Here is a 15,968-nt window from a genome sequence, read left to right on the forward strand (position 1 = left end):
AAAAAAATGGTATTTGTTAAGAACTTACTATGCGTTATGCACTGTTCTAAGTGCTAGGGTGGATACAAGTTAATCAGGTGAGGCACAGCCCTGTTGCACATGCAGCTCTCAGTCACATAAGAGGGAGAACAGATACTGAATCCCCATTATACAGGTGAGGAAATGAGGCACAGAGAAGTTAAGTTACTTGCTCAGGGTCACATAGCAGACAAGTGGCGGAGTCAGGACTAAAAACTCAGATCCTCAAAATCCCAGGCCCGTGTTTTACCCACTAGTTCACACTGCTTCCCCACCTGGGTTCTAATCCCAACTCCATCACATATGTGCTATTCGATCTTGGGCAAGTCACTTAACTTCTCTGTGCTTCAGTTCCCTCATATGCAAAATGGAGATTCAATGCCTGTTCTCCCTCCTTAGGTTGTCAGCCCCATTTGGGACTTGACTACCGGGTATCTACCCCAGCGCTTAGTACAGTGCTTGGTGTAAATGCTTAACAAATACCACAATTATTAAATACTACTTCACAGCAGTTCCCAGATCTGAACTTTCCTCTTTATATAACTAGCTACCACCCTGGTTGAGGTATTCATTATATCCTGTATAAGATGTCATAGGCTACTTTATCAGTTTTCCCTCTGGTCTCCCTGATTCTCCAATACTCTCCCTCTTCAATAGTTCGCTCAGCTGCCCACTTCAATTTTTTAAAACATCATTTACTACATGTCTCTCCAATCCTCAGAAACTTCCAATGGTTACCCATTTCTCTCTACATGAAACAGAAACCCTTGATCACTGGCTTTCAGATCACACTCTTCATTCTCCCTCTGCTGACCCTCATGCCCTTCCTCCTGCCATGAACAAATGTTCCCCTTCACATCTACTATACCATAGCCTTTCCCATCTTCAAAGCTTTCCTAAAAATCCACCTCCCCTTGGAGATATTTCCCCATTAAGGTCCATATTCCTAAATAGCATCCAAGTTACACTTATCAGTTTTGGTTCTATATCTGTCTTAGCACTTAAGCACAATCTCAATTTACATTGTTATACTTAAGTTATTCTACCATACTTCTATTACCAATAGCTGTATTTTTTTTTAAAACTTTCTCTTCTGTCATTTGCTTACCTCAGTCAGTTTTCGCTGATAGATTGTAAGATCCTGAGAACAGATTTGATTTAATTTTGGATTCAACTGTAATCTCGTAAGTACTTTGCAGAGTGCTCTGACTAAGCCATCATTTATTTCCCCTATTTACCAACCCCTTTGCATCACCTACGCACTTGGCTATGTAAACACTCTGATAGTCATCCCACCACCCTCCTTGAATGAGGAGACTGCATTTGTGAATTCTATTGTATTGTATTCATTCAATCGTATTTATTGAGCGCTTACTGTGTGCAGAGCACTGTACTAAGCACTTGGGAAGTACAAGCTGGCAACATATAGAGACTGTCCCTACCCAACAGCGGACTCACAGTCTAGAAGGGGGAGACAGACAACAAAACATATTAACAAAATAGAATAGAATAGTAAATATGTACAGGTAAAACAGAGTAATAAATCTGTACAAACACATATACAGGTGCTGTGGGGAGGGGAAGGAGGTAGGGCAGAGGGGATGGGGATGGGGAGAGGAAAAAGGGGGCTCAGTCTGGGAAGGCCTCCTGGAGGAGGTGAGCTCTCAGTAGGGTTTTGAAGAGACGAAGAGAGCTAGCTTGGAGGATGTGCAGAGGGAGGGCATTCCAGGCCAGGGGGAGGACGTGGGCCAGGGGTCGACGGCGGGACAGGTGAGAATGAGGCATATTGAGGAGGTTAGTGGCAGAGAAGCGGAGGGTGCGGGCTGGGCTGGAGAAGGAAAGAAGGGAGGTGAGGTAGGAGGGGGCGAGGTGATGGACAGCCTTGAAGCCTAGAGTGAGGCGTTTTTGCCTGATGCGTAGGTTGATTGGTAGCCACTGGAGATTTTTGAGGAGGGGAGTAACATGTCCAAAGCATTTCTGCACAAAGATGATCAGGGCAGCAGCGTGAAGTATAGATTGAAGTGGGGAGAGACAGGAGGATGGGTGATCAGAGAGGAAGCTGATACAGTAATCCAGTAGGGATAGGATGAGAGATTGAACCAGCAGGGTAGCGGTTTGGATGGAGAGGAAAGGGTGGATCTTGGTGATGTTGCAGAGGTGAGACCGGCAGTTTTTGGTGACGGATTGGGTGTGAGGGGTGAACGAGAGAGCAGATTTGAGGACTTGTCCAACTCTTAGTAATAATAACAATTATGATATTTGTTAAGCGCCCAACTCTTGCCCCACTTGTACTTGCCCAACTCTTAGTATTAATAATAATTTTGATATTTGTTAAGTGCTTACTATGTACCAAGCACTGTTGTAAGCACTGGGGAGATACAAGGTGACTAGGTTGGACACAGTCTTTGTCCCACATAGGATTCACCATCTCAATACCCATTCACAGATGAGGTAACTGAGGCCCAGAGAAGTGAAGGGACCTCGCAAGATCACACAGAAGAAGAAGTGGCATAGCTGGAATCAGAACCCATTACCTCCTGACACCCAAGCCTGTGCTGCATCCACTAGGCCACGCTGCTTCTCTGTACCATGCTGCTTCTCTATGGTACAGAGCAGCACTGTGGCCTTGTGGATAAAAGCAGGAGCCTGGGAGCCAGAAGGACCTGGGTTCTAATGCTGACCCCACCTGCTCTGTGATCTTGGGCAAGTCATTTAACTTCTTCGGACCTCAGTTACCTCATAGGTAAAATGGGGATTAAAACTGTGAGCCCCACGTGGGACATGGACTAGGTCCAACCTGACCAGTTTGTATCTACTCCACTGCTTAGAACAGTGCCTGGCAAATAGTAAAATATTGAGAGCTTGCAGTGTGCACAGTACTGTACTTACCCCTTGGGAGAGTACAATAGTACAATATAACAAATACGTTCCCTGCCCATAACACGTTTGCTATAAATACCACTAACTGATTGCATGCTAAATAAACACCACTCACTGACTGATTGACATATCAGAATCAATCTCTTGTCAGGCTGGACCCTGATGGCTGGTTAGAGTTTGCCAAACTCTGGAATAAGAAGCATTATGTCTTAATGAATAGAGCATGGGCCCAGGAGTCAAAATAATAATAATAATAATAATAGCATTTGTTAAGACCTTACTATGTGCACAGCACTGTTCTAAGCACTGGGGTGGGGGGGGAGATACAAGATCACCAGGTTGTCCCACATGGGGCTCACAGTCTTAATCCCCATTTTACAGATGAGGTCACTGAGGCTCAGAGAAGTGACTTGCCCAAGGTCACACAGCAGACATGTGGCAGAGTCAGGATTCAAACCCATGACCTCTGACTCCAAAGCCCGTGCTCTTTCCACTGAGCCACACTGATTCTCTAGGAATCCCTGAGGAGGAATCCCTGCACCCCCACGTTAGCTGTATGACCTTGGGAAAGTCACTTCATTTCTCTGGCCCTCAGTTACCTCATCTGTAAAATGGGGATTAACACTGTGATCCCCAGGTGGGACAGGGACTGTGTTCAACCTGATTAACTTGTATCTACCCCAGTGCTTAGAAGGGTGCTTGACACAGAAGAAGCGCTTAAGTACCATAATTATTATTAGTATTATTAAAATGACACCTAGTGGTCTGAAAGTCAACACTTCTTACAAACAGCATGAAAAAATTCCCACGGGCTGGTTTCATTAATACTTCCTCCTCCCCTAGACTCTAAGAGCCTTGTGGGCAGGCAACAGGTTCACCAACCCTATTATTCATCATTATAATCATTCTCCCAAGTGATTAGTACATTGCTCTGCACACAAAGAGTACTCAATTACTACCATCGATTATTTCATTTTTCCCCATAAATTTTCAGGAAGGCAAGTCTCTGGGCAGTGAAACTGTAGCAATTATAGCTCATCCAGAACAAAAACTGAATCTTTTTTCCTACTGTAGTCCCAAGCAATTAATAGCATTTTTTGAACATCCGAATGCATAATACATTATTCTGCACACAGTAGGAGCCCAAGTCCAGGATCATCCTCTTAAAGGTTTCTACTCTATAGGCTCTATAGAAAGTGCATGTGAATTTTCCAGCTTTCATAGCAAGCTGCAAAGCTCTAGAGTCTACAAATACCTTGCCTACTAATCTCTGAAACAAAAGAGAATTAGACCAATGATCCTGGTCCCTCTGAAAGCCAAAGCAGTGAATCCCATTCACTCTTTATAAATAATGCTCAGCTTGTCCATTTTATGGAAATCTGTGAATTAGCCAAAATCTAACGGAAAATCCTTTTTTTAGGATAATTCTATGAACATGTACTTCAAAAATGGAGAAAAATGAAGACTTTAACCCCATTTTGTTTCAGATTTCAGCATTCAGAATGCTGCAGCTGTGTTTGTGGGAAATGTTCCCTTTTATGATTCATTAAACTCCTGCTCTCCCTTAGCCCCCCTTCCCACCTACGTCTTATCTCAACATAGCCCTGGGAGGGCTTTGAAGCCTTCTCAACTGCAGAGTCATTTGAATAAGAATACAGATACAATTACATCAAATTCCCCCAAACCTCTTGATTTTCCAGTGAGCTGTCACTTATGATTCTGCAACTTCTTGCACTGAACCAAACGGAGACTGCAGCAACTCTTTGCTTTTCAAATTCCAGGCCTCACATCACTATGAATGGTTCTAAACCACATTAGTTTCTTTTAGCCTCAATGACCCAGTTTCTTTCCTACGATAAATGAAATGCAGGGACGGATGGAGAACGGCCATTTCTTAGACAATTGTAAAAGGTGTGTAATCAGCTGAAGAGAAAAAGATCTGTCTATTGTTCCAAACTCTAGTCTAGGTGTTTTGTTTAGTAACTCTAAAAGTTCACCCTCTGTAAGTGGTTCATAGCAGCTAAGGGAAATTTTTAAATCACATTGTCAAGTACATTCTTAATGTTCTTTATTTCTGCTCTGGTGTCTTGAAATAACTGCTATTTTAATGAATTTTTGAAAAGCTAAAGCTAATAACAGGTTCTTGTAAAATATACTTATGTTTATTTTATGGATATGCAATCTGTTTCTTTATGCCTGTGGTAAAGATGTCTCCTAAACTCTAATACTGACAATCCACGTGACATCGACTTGAAAGTCCCCTTTTTTTAGAAACCAGGAGATGTGAGAATTCAGAACTCAGATGTGGACAGACACTTGTGGACAGTCTGATCCACAATCTGTTTTCTTTTGTTTTCTTTCTCCCACATCCATTCCAACAGATCTGTGGAACCAGCATCTGCCTAGGAGTCAGGAGACCTGGGTTCTAATCCTGCCTCACACTTGCCTGCTGTGTGCACTTGAGCAAGTCACAACTTCTCTGTTCCTCAGTTTTCTCATCTGTACACTGGGGACTAAATACCGATTCTCCCTCCCCCCAAGACAATGGGACTGTTCAAACCGCTTTTCTTGTCTTTACCGCAGTGCTTTGGGCAGTGCTCAGCATAGCATTAAAATACGACAATTATTTGGATTATTATAACAACACAAATGGCTTTTTTCTAACTGTCCTGAGTGTGCTGGAGAGTAGGAACAGTGGATGGAAAGTTACTTGAACCTCTGTCCCCACTCTGATCTCAGAGGCAATTGCCTCTGAGCCGGCTAACTACTTCAGTTAGTCGATCATATTTACTGAGTGCGTACTGTGTGCAGAACACTGTACTAAGCTATTGGGAGAGTACAATATAACAGACACATTCCCTGCCCACAACGAACTGACAGTCTAGAGAAGGGAGGCCATCTGGAAGCCAAGGTATCAGTATTCATTCATTCAATCGTATTTATTGAGCGCTTACCGTGTGCAGAGCACTGTACTAAGCGCTTGGGAAGTACAAGTTGGCAACATATAGAGACAGTCGCTACCCAACAAAGGGCTCACCACCCACTATCCAGCAGTAGGACTTCCAGTTCTTCTTGAGGAAAAGTTTCCTGAACAGGAATGGGCTTGGGGGAAAGCTACACTTTCCAAGACGACTAGCACTCTTGAAACTTCACTTGATAAAAAGATAGGCAGGTAGAAACACTTGAAACAAGCAAACGCTCATGAGAAATCTCTTCCAGGGCATTAGTGGTATCTTTTTATTTAAGTAAAAAAGGAAAACCTTGGCAAAGTCAGATGTGATGAAGTGGAGTGAAATGGGGAGAATGGATAAGTACAGTGCTTTGCACATAGTAAGTGCTTAACAAATACCATCATTATTATTATTATTAAGTAGTAGATTAAAAGGTTTGGATAAATGCGTTTTGAATTACAGACATTTCAGGGAGTTTGGTTATTAAAATAAGACGCCTTTTCTACCCCCTTAAATTTCAGCTATGAAAGAAAATGTGGACTTCTTTTTCTTTTAATAATGATGGGGTAGATTCAAGGCCATGAATTCTGATGAAGTCCTTATCCCACACTTAGAATAGGGACTTCATCAAGCAATATTGTAAACTTTTTATATATATAATTCACTTCAAATCCTTCAATAGAGAGCTCTGAAAATAAAGCTTACCTAAAGCTTCCAAATGTGCTAGTTTGTCCTCTAATTATAAGTGGTATCTCTGAGCCAAGAGATAAACAGATAACCAAAAAGGAGAGTGGGAGGTCTCCTAAAGTAAACTAAGTCAATATCTGCATTTAATCCTATTTGCCTTCAGGCAGAAGGGTGGAGCACAGAGGTAGGAATATCATGGAGGAGGGAGCAAGGAAACAAAATTACTAAAACGGAGATGGATTGGGAACTCCTGGGCAAGAGAGGCTGATTAGTGTATGGGTGCCCTACCGGACCTGAAATGTGGCTGGATATCAAATAGTATGGAACCCCATTTTGTAATGACATTCATTCATTCAATCATATTTATTGAGCGCTTACTGTGTGCAGAGCACTGTACTAAGCGCTTGGGAAGTACAAGTTGGAATATTCATTTGATTCTTTCAATCATATTTATTGAGTGCAAAACACTTTACTAAGTGTTTGGGAGAGTACAACAACAGATATGTATGGATTCTTCCCCCTCCTTCCTCTCCCCCTCCTCCCTCTCTCCATCCCCCACGTCTTACCTCCTTCCCTTCCCCACAGCACCTGTATATATGTATTTATGTTTGTACATATTTATTACTCTATTTATTTTACTTGTACATATCTATTCTATTTTGTTAATATGTTTGGTTTTGTTCTCTGTCTCCCCCTTCTAGACTGTGAGCCCACTGTTGGGTAGGGACTGTATATGTTGCCAACTTGTACTTTCCAAGCGCTTAGTACAGTGCTCTGCACACAGTAAGCGCTCAATAAATGCAATTGATTGATTGATTGATTCTCCCACATCATATTTGCAAAAGTCATTGATTTTCTCACCCATAACTGCAGATAACACCACAAATTCTTGCTCCTCCTCTCTCAAGTTTGCAACCCTGACATTATCCTTGACATCTCTTTCAGAGAAGCAGCGTGGCTCACTGGCAAGAGCCCGGGCTTGGGAGTCAAAGGTCATGGATTCAAATCCCAACTCTGCCACGTCTGCTGTGTGACCTTGGGCAAGTCACTTAATTCTCTGAGCCTCAGTTCCCTCATCTGTAAAATAGGGTTTAAGACTGTGAGCCCCACGTGGGACAACCTGATCACCTTGTATCCCCCCCACCGCTTAGAACAGCACTTGGCACATAGTAAAGCGCTTAAATGCCATCATTTTTATTATTATTCAACCAGCCCATTCAGTCCGTTACCAAATCCTATCAGGTCTACCTTCACAACATTGTTAAACTCAACCTTTTCCTCACCACTGAAACTGCCACTACACTGATCCAAGCACTTATATCCCATCTTGACTGTGGCATCAGCCTATCACTGCCTCCCTACCTCCTGTCTCTCCCCTCTCCAGTCTCTCCCCTCTCCAGTCTCTCCCCTCTCCAGTCCACACTTCACTCTGCTGTCTGGATCATTTAAAAAAAAAAAATTCACTCCATTCATTCAATCGTATTTACTGAGTGCTTACTACGTGCAGAGCACTGTACTCCCCTCTCCTCAAAAATCTCCAATGGTCATCCATCCAAACAGAAACTCCTTACCATTGGTTTTAAGGCATAAATCTGATCAGCCCCTCCTACTTTACCTTGCTCATCTCCTACTATAATCCAGCCCAGTCATTTTTCTCCTCTCTAATGCCATGCCAATTTATCATGGCACCTCATTCTTCTCTTCCTCACCACTGACTCTGTGCCCACACCCATCCTCTGACCTGCAATTCCTTCTCGACAGCCCACTACTTCCCCATCTCAAAGCCCTTCTCAAACCAAAGCTGCATGGCCTAGTGGAAAGTACAGTGGCTGGGAGTTGGAGGACCTGGTTTCTAATCCTGGCTCTGCCACTGGTCGGCTGTGTGACTGTGGGAAAGTCATTTACCGTCTCTGGACCTCAGTTTCCTCATCTGTAAAATGGGGATTAAATCTTACTCTCATCTTCTTAATAATAATAATGGCATTTGTTAAGTGCTTACTATGTGCAAAGCACTGTTCTAAGCACTGGGGGGGTTACAAGGTGATCAGGTTGTCCCACGTGAGGCTCACAGTCTTAATCCCCATTTTACAGATGAGGTAACAGGCACAGAGAAGTTAAGTGACTTGCCCAAAATCACACAGCTGACAAGTGGTGGAGCCAAGATTAGAACCCATGACCTCTGGCTCCCAAGCCCGTGCTCTTTCCACTGAGCTTCGCTGCTTCTTTGACAGTGAGCTCCATATGGGACAAGATGTGTCCAGCCTGATTATCTTGTATTTACCCCAAAGTAAGTGCTTAATAAGTACCATAAAAACTGTATATCCTACAAGAGGCCCTATCTGACTAAACTCTGACTTCCCCCCTATTTGCTCTCCCTTCTATATTGTTCATTCATTCAATCCTATCCATTAAGCACTTATTGTGTGTAGAGAACTGTACTAAGCACTTAGGAAAGTACAATACAGCAATAAAGAGTGGCAATCCCTGCTCTGTACTGTCTATGCACTGTAACCCTTAATCAATCAATCGTATTTATTGAGCACTTACTGTGTGCAGAGCACTGTACTAAGCGCTTGGGAAGAACAAGTTGGCAACATATAGAGACAGTCCCTACCCAACAGTGGGCTCACAGTCTAAAAGGGGGAGACAGAGAACAAAACCAAACAAAATAAAATAAATAGAATAGATATGTACAAGTAAAATAGAGTAATAAATATGTACAAACATATATACATATATACAGGTGCTGTGGGGAAGGGAAGGAGGTAAGATGGGGGAGGGAGAGGGGGACGAGGGGGAGGGGGCTTACTATGTACCAAGCTTACTATGTGGCCAACTTGTAATAATAATAATAATAATAATGGCATTTATTAAGCGCTTACTATGTGCAAAGCACTGTTCTAAGCGCTGGGGAATTTACAAGGTGACCAGGTTGTCCCACGTGGGGCTCACGGTCTTAATCCCCATTTTACAGAGGAGGCAACTGAGGCCCAGAGAAGTGAAGTGAGTTGCCCAAAGTCACACAGCTGACAAGTGGCAGAGCCGGGATTTGAACTGATGACCTCTAACTTCAAAGCCCAGGCTCTTTCCGCTGAGCCACGCTGCTTCCAAACTTCCCAAGCGCTCAGTACAGTGCTCCACCCACAGTAAGCGCTCCATAAATACGACGGAATGAATGAATGAATGAAGCACTGTTCTAAACGCTGGGGGGTTACAAGGTGATCAGGTTGCCCCCCGCGGGGCTCACAGTCTTCATCCTTAAGGACTTCGAATTCCACCCCACGGCACTTACGGTACATATCCATCTGTAATTTAATCATAATAATGATGGTATTTGTTAAGTGCTTACTATGGGCCAAGCACTGTTCTAGGTGCTGGGGCATTGTCTCCCCCCAGAGTTAATAAACTCTTATCTGCAAGGATCCTATCTGCCTGGTCTATTATACTGTGCTCTCCTAAGGGCTTAATACAGAGCTCTGTACTTCATGAGGTGCGCTGTACTATGTGCTTAGGAAGTGCAGAATAATAAAGAGACCCATTCCCTGCATACAAGGAGCATGCACTCTGCATTCATTCATTCGTATTAAGTGCTTACTGTGTGCAGAGCACTGTACTTAGCGCTTGGGAGAGTACAACAGAATAATAAAACATATTTCCAGCCTACAGTGATCTTAGCAGTCGGGTGTGGGGCCGGGGGAGACAAACATCAATACAAATAAATCAATTACAGATATGTACATAAGTGCTGTGGGGTTGGGAGTGGAGAGAAGCAGAGATAGCAGCGGAGTGTCTAAATAGATGCCCTCTCAGGACAGGGGTAGTGTGTGGTGGTTGGCATTAAATGCATTCTTAATTAAATGGAAAAGAAAATGGTGAAAAGAGGGAAACCAAAAGTCTCAAATTCAGGTTTGAAGCTACGAACGATGAGCTATTTGATGAATAGTTACTAGGCTGAGCACACACCCAGGAAGTATGAGGGAAGTTGAGTGATTACTGTGGGAGGAGACTGGACTGATTCCAGGCCTTTCTTAATCACTGGGAAGGAGCAGTTCCTTTCCCTCAGCTAGACATGAAACCGTTTCATGCATAAACTGCACAAATAACAGTTTCGCTTTTCAAACGACAGTCATTTTACCCAGATCATTACAGCAGAGAAGCAGTGTGGCCTGTGGAAAGAACACCTGCCTGGGAATCAGAAGACCTGGTTCTAATCCCAGCTCCACCAGTTACCTAGTGTGTGACCTTGGGCAAGTCACTTGGATTCTCTGGGCCTCAGTTTCCTCAACTGTAAAAAAGGGATTTAATGCCTCCCTCCTAGACTGTGAGCCCCATGTAGGATGGGATTATCTTGTATTCACTCCAGCCCTTAGTCGAGTGTTTGGCACATAGTAAGCACTTAAGCGTGGCTCAGTGGAAAGAGCACGGGTTTGGGAGTCAGAGGTCATGGGTTCTAATTCCAGCTCCACCACTTGTCAGCTGTGTGACTTTGAGCAAGTCCCTTAACTTCTCTGTGCCTCAGTTCCCTCATATGTAAAATGGGGATTAAGACTGTGAGCCCCATGTGGGACAACCTTGATTACCTTGTATCCCCCCAGTGCTTAGAACAGTGCTTGGCACATAGTAAGTGCTTAACAAATACCAACATTATTATTAATAACCACAATTATTATTATTAGAATGCTAATGATGATCTTAGTGTGGGAGAGGTCCATTGGAACAATTTTTCTGGGGAATTCTCCCAAAGATGGCTGGATCCATTTTGTTTTGGGGCAGGAAAAAAACAAAACAGCCAGACTTCTTTCTCTTCTAGATGTCACAGTGGAACCCTTGTATCGCTTGGGAACATCACCTTGTCTCACAACCCAGGCAGACCTACTTTTTGATGGCTCAATGGGCAGCTGCTGTCTCTTGTTTCTGTTTCCAGCAGGACTCCTGCATTTCTGACTTTTGGTTTCCCTCTTTTCACCATTTTCTTTTCCATTTAATTTAATTTAATTAATTAAGACACAAGTAGCTTTGTGCTCTCAGAAAGAACACTCCCAAATACATCATTGTCATTTCCACTAGTTTCTGCCATGTACTTTCATTTATGATTTTGGGGTTCTCTTTTCCCAGTTTCCTATCAGAGAGACTTGTTATAACCTGGCTTGACTACTTAGCCTCTCCTCTCTCCAGTCTCTACTTCACTCTATTGTCAAATCTCGGAAAAATCTATAGGATTTTTCTAAAACATTGTATTGCACAATATCAATGGTATTTATTGATCAGAGCAGTGTACCTTAGCACTTACTATGTGCACACACTGTACTAAGAGCTTGGGAGAGTACACGACAACAGAATTAGCAGCTATGTCCCCTGCCCTTAAAGAGCTTTCAGGCTAGAGGGGGAGACCAACATTTATGTGAATAATTTAAAAAATGTAAAGATAAGTACATGGTGCAGTGCAGTGGGGCTGGGACAAATATCAGTGTCCAAAGTTCACAGATGAAAGTGATGATAATGTTGATGATGGTATTTGTTAAGCACCTACTACGTGCCAGACACTGTACTAAGTGCTGGGGTGGACATAAGCAAATCAATTTGGACACAGTCCCTGTCCCATGTGGGGCTCATGTCTCAATCCCTAATTTACAGAACTGAGGCACAGAGGAAGTGAAGTGACTTGCTCAAGTTCACACAGGAGACAAGTAGTGGAGTCAGAATTAGAACCCATGACTTTGATTCCCAAGCCCATGCTCTATCCACTACAAAGACGACACAGAAGGGAGAGTGAGCTGGGGAGTACTAAGCTCTTACTTGGGAGATTACAATAACAGAGTTGGTAGACATATTTATAGCCCATAATGCGCTTAATTTCCAATGGTTGTCCTTTGCTCTCTGCATCAAGCAAAAAAAACCAAAACCTCTTGACCACTGGCCTTAGAGCATTAAATCAGTTCTCTCCCTCTTATTTATTCACTTTCTTCTCCTACTACCCCACGGGTGGCAATATCCATTCCTCTTATGACAATCCACTCTTACTGTGCCTCATTCTCCTCTCTCCTGATGTAGACCTCTTGCTGACATCATCACTTTTGCCTGGAATGTCCTCCTTTTCTCCCCAGGAGATTATAAGCTCCTTATGGGCAAGAATTGTATCTACCAACTTGCAATGACTTAGTACAGTGGTCTGCACACAGTAAGTGCTCAATAAATACCATTAATTGACTGAATGATTCTTCATAGCCAACAAGAACAATGGTCTTTGTTAAGTGCTTACCATGTTCTGTGCTAAGCATTGGGGTATATACAAGGTAATTAGGTTGGACACAGCCCCCATTCCACTTGGAGCTCACAACTGAAGGTAAGGAAGGACAGGTATTGGATTTCCATTTTATAGGAGAAGTTAAGTGACTTGCCCAAGGTCACACAGTAGGTAAGGGGAAGACCCACGCCCCTGCTATTTCCACTAGGCCATTCTACTTTACAGAACCGCAACTTTTCCCCATTTTCAAAGCCATTCTAAGATCACAGCTAGTCCAAGAGACTATATGCAAATCAGCTCTAATCTCCCTACTTTGTATCCTCTATCTTCTACCTTGGCCCTCCTGGCCCATCCAAGCTCTTAAATTGTTACACTCCCCCATCACGTATTTATATATTTTGCATGCTCTATTATAATAATTAACAATAACAACTGTGCTTACCATGTGCTATACTAACTGCTGGGGTGGATACAAGCAAATCGGGTTGGATACAGTCCCTGTCCCACGTGGGGCTCAGTCTTCATCCCCATTTTACAGATGAGGTAACAGGTACCAAGAAGTGAAGTGGATTGCCCAGGGGCACACAGAATAATAATAATAATCATAATGGCATTTATTAAGCACTTACTGTGTGCAAAGCACTGTTCTAAGCACTGGGGAGGTTACAAGGTGATCAGTTTGTCCCACAGGAGGCTCACAGTCTTAATCCCCATTTTACAGATGAGGTAACTGAGGCCCAGAGAACTGAAGTGACTTGCCCAAAGTTGCACAGCTGACAATTGGCGCAGCCAGGATTTGAACCCATGACCTCTGACTCCAAAGCCCGTGCTCCTTTTCACTGAGCCAGGCTGGGATTAGAACCCATAACCTTCTGACTCTCAAGCCTACACTCTATCCATTATGCCAGATAAATAGTTATCTGTCTCCCTCAGTAGACAGCAAACTCCTTAAAACTGGCTTATATGATTCTGTGTAATTAGCTATCATTCTAGGAATCACCGTTGCAATAACATCATGGGATAGTTGGTTTTTAGTATTATTGAACAATCTTGGTGAAAACTAAATTTGGCAATATTATCAACTCCTCATAATCACCACCAAGTGATTCATCCCAGAGCTATGAACATTTTCCTTAATTCAACATTCATTATGCTTATCCAAAGTCTCGAGGCAAGTATACAAACTGACACAAAACATTCTAAATAAATAATTCAAAGTGCATGTCTACATTTCAGAAATGATGATAATGATTTTTATCTGTCTTAGCATCACTGGCTTTGACCACTTTCTTATTTCACTTCCAGGTCACAATTCTTCAACTACGTCAGAACTAGTTTTCCTTGATAATGACCTGTTCAAACTTGGAAATTACTTAAAGAAACTTCTTTAGATGGTTCTCTGCATTAACACTGAAGTTAGGAAACTTCATTTAAGCCTGCTAAAAAGCATTCTATTAATTTCTATCCAGTTGCCTTGCATGAAGTTCTTCTAAAGTTGCCCCATCTATTGGCTGAAATTTGCTTACTTTCTGAAACGCCATTTAAGTAGTGAGATATACAAATAAATATAAAATTTAGTGCTAATATTTACTGAGCACCCACTGGGTCCAATGCACCAAATTACGTTTTTGGGAAAGTATGAAGCAGTGTGGCTTAGTGGAAAGAACATGGGCTTTGGAGTCAGAGGTCATGGGTTCAAATCCCAGCTCCACCACTTGTCAGCTGTGTGACTTTGGGTAAGTCACTTCACTTCTCTGGCCTCAGTTACCCCTTCTGTAAAATGGCGATTGACTGTGAGCCCCAGGTGGGACAACCTGATCACCTTGTAACCTCCCCAGCGCTTAGAACAGTGCTTGAACATAGTAAGCGCTTAATAAATGCCATCATTATTATTATTATGATAGAGAAGACATTTCCTGCCCACAAGGAGCATACCCTCTAAGCTCCTTATGAGCAGATGTAAGATTATGTTTTGAGCAGACTTAACACATATCCACATCTAGAGCAGAGGTTGGGAACCTATAATCTGAAGCTACAGCTGGCTTTTCTCTGGCGTGCTTCCCAAATAGCTGATACAGCGGTAAGCCTGAGCTGAAAAAACCAGCAACCAAAGCCCGGGAGGCGTTATTTGCTCTTTCCAGGTTTTCATTTCCTTGCCATCAAAGGCTAACCCAGAAAATTGAGAATACTGCATAGTTAAGAACATTATGGTTAATGATCACCTGAATTTGCACATATTGGCAAATTCTTATGTTCAAATGGCATTTTTAAATGTCTTTAAGAGTCTTGTATTACACACAAAAATGATCTTTCTGGGATTAGGCTCAGACATGATATCCCATTATGTTTTGAGGGAACTCTGTTTCTGGATGGAGGTTGTATAAGCAGCATAGCTTAGTGGAAAGAGCCTGGGCTTGAGAGTCAGAGGTTATGGGTTCTAATTGTGAACTCCACTGCTTTTTTTTTTCATTTATTGAGCGCTTACTATGTGCAAAGCACTGTTCTAAGCGCTGGGGAGGTTACAAGGTGATCAGGTTGTCCCACAGGGGGCTCACAGCCTTAATCCCCATTTTCCAGATGAGGGAACTGAGGCACAGAGAAGTGAAGTGACTTGCCCAAAGTCACACAGCTGACAATTGGCGGAGCTGGGATTTGAACCCATGACCTCTGACTCCAAAGTCCATGCTGTTTCACTTGTCTCCTGTGTGATTTTGGGCAAGCTGCTTAACTTATCTGTGCCTCAATTACCTCATCTGTAAAATGGGGATTAAAACTCTGAGCCCCAAATGGGACAACCTGATTACCTTGTATCTACCCCAGTGCTTAGAACAGTGCTTTGCACATAGTAAGTGCTTAACAAATACCATTATTATTATGATCAGAAACAGTTGTGATTCTCAAGCCTAGGTTCCCAGTCAGTGAGAGATGGCCCCATGAAGGTGATACTGTTGGATTCGTCATCTAAATTGAGGTAACAGAGAGGAGCTGGCCTGTCCCTCCCTTTGAGCTGAAAGGGGCTACTGAAGAAACAAGAAGGCAGTCCCACTCTTTACCCTCTATTGGCAAGAGGCAGGCTGGCCAATCCGGATCAATCAGTGGCATTTACTGAGTACTTCCTGTGTGCAGAGCACTGGTTCTAAGCACTTGAGAGAGTAGAATATGAAGGAGTTGGTAGACATGTTCCCTGC

The 15,968-nt window shown here is 42.9% G+C and overlaps 1 protein-coding gene across 4 annotated transcripts in view; it reads right to left on the minus strand.

Annotated features, from left to right (window-relative positions):
* Positions 1–15,968, minus strand: part of PTPRC (protein tyrosine phosphatase receptor type C) — a 178,696-nt gene that overhangs the window by 99,185 nt on the left and 63,543 nt on the right. The gene's annotated exons all lie outside the window — the stretch shown is intronic.

This window comes from Tachyglossus aculeatus, chromosome 4 (genome assembly GCF_015852505.1).
Source record: "Tachyglossus aculeatus isolate mTacAcu1 chromosome 4, mTacAcu1.pri, whole genome shotgun sequence".
Classification (NCBI taxonomy): domain Eukaryota; kingdom Metazoa; phylum Chordata; class Mammalia; order Monotremata; family Tachyglossidae; genus Tachyglossus; species Tachyglossus aculeatus.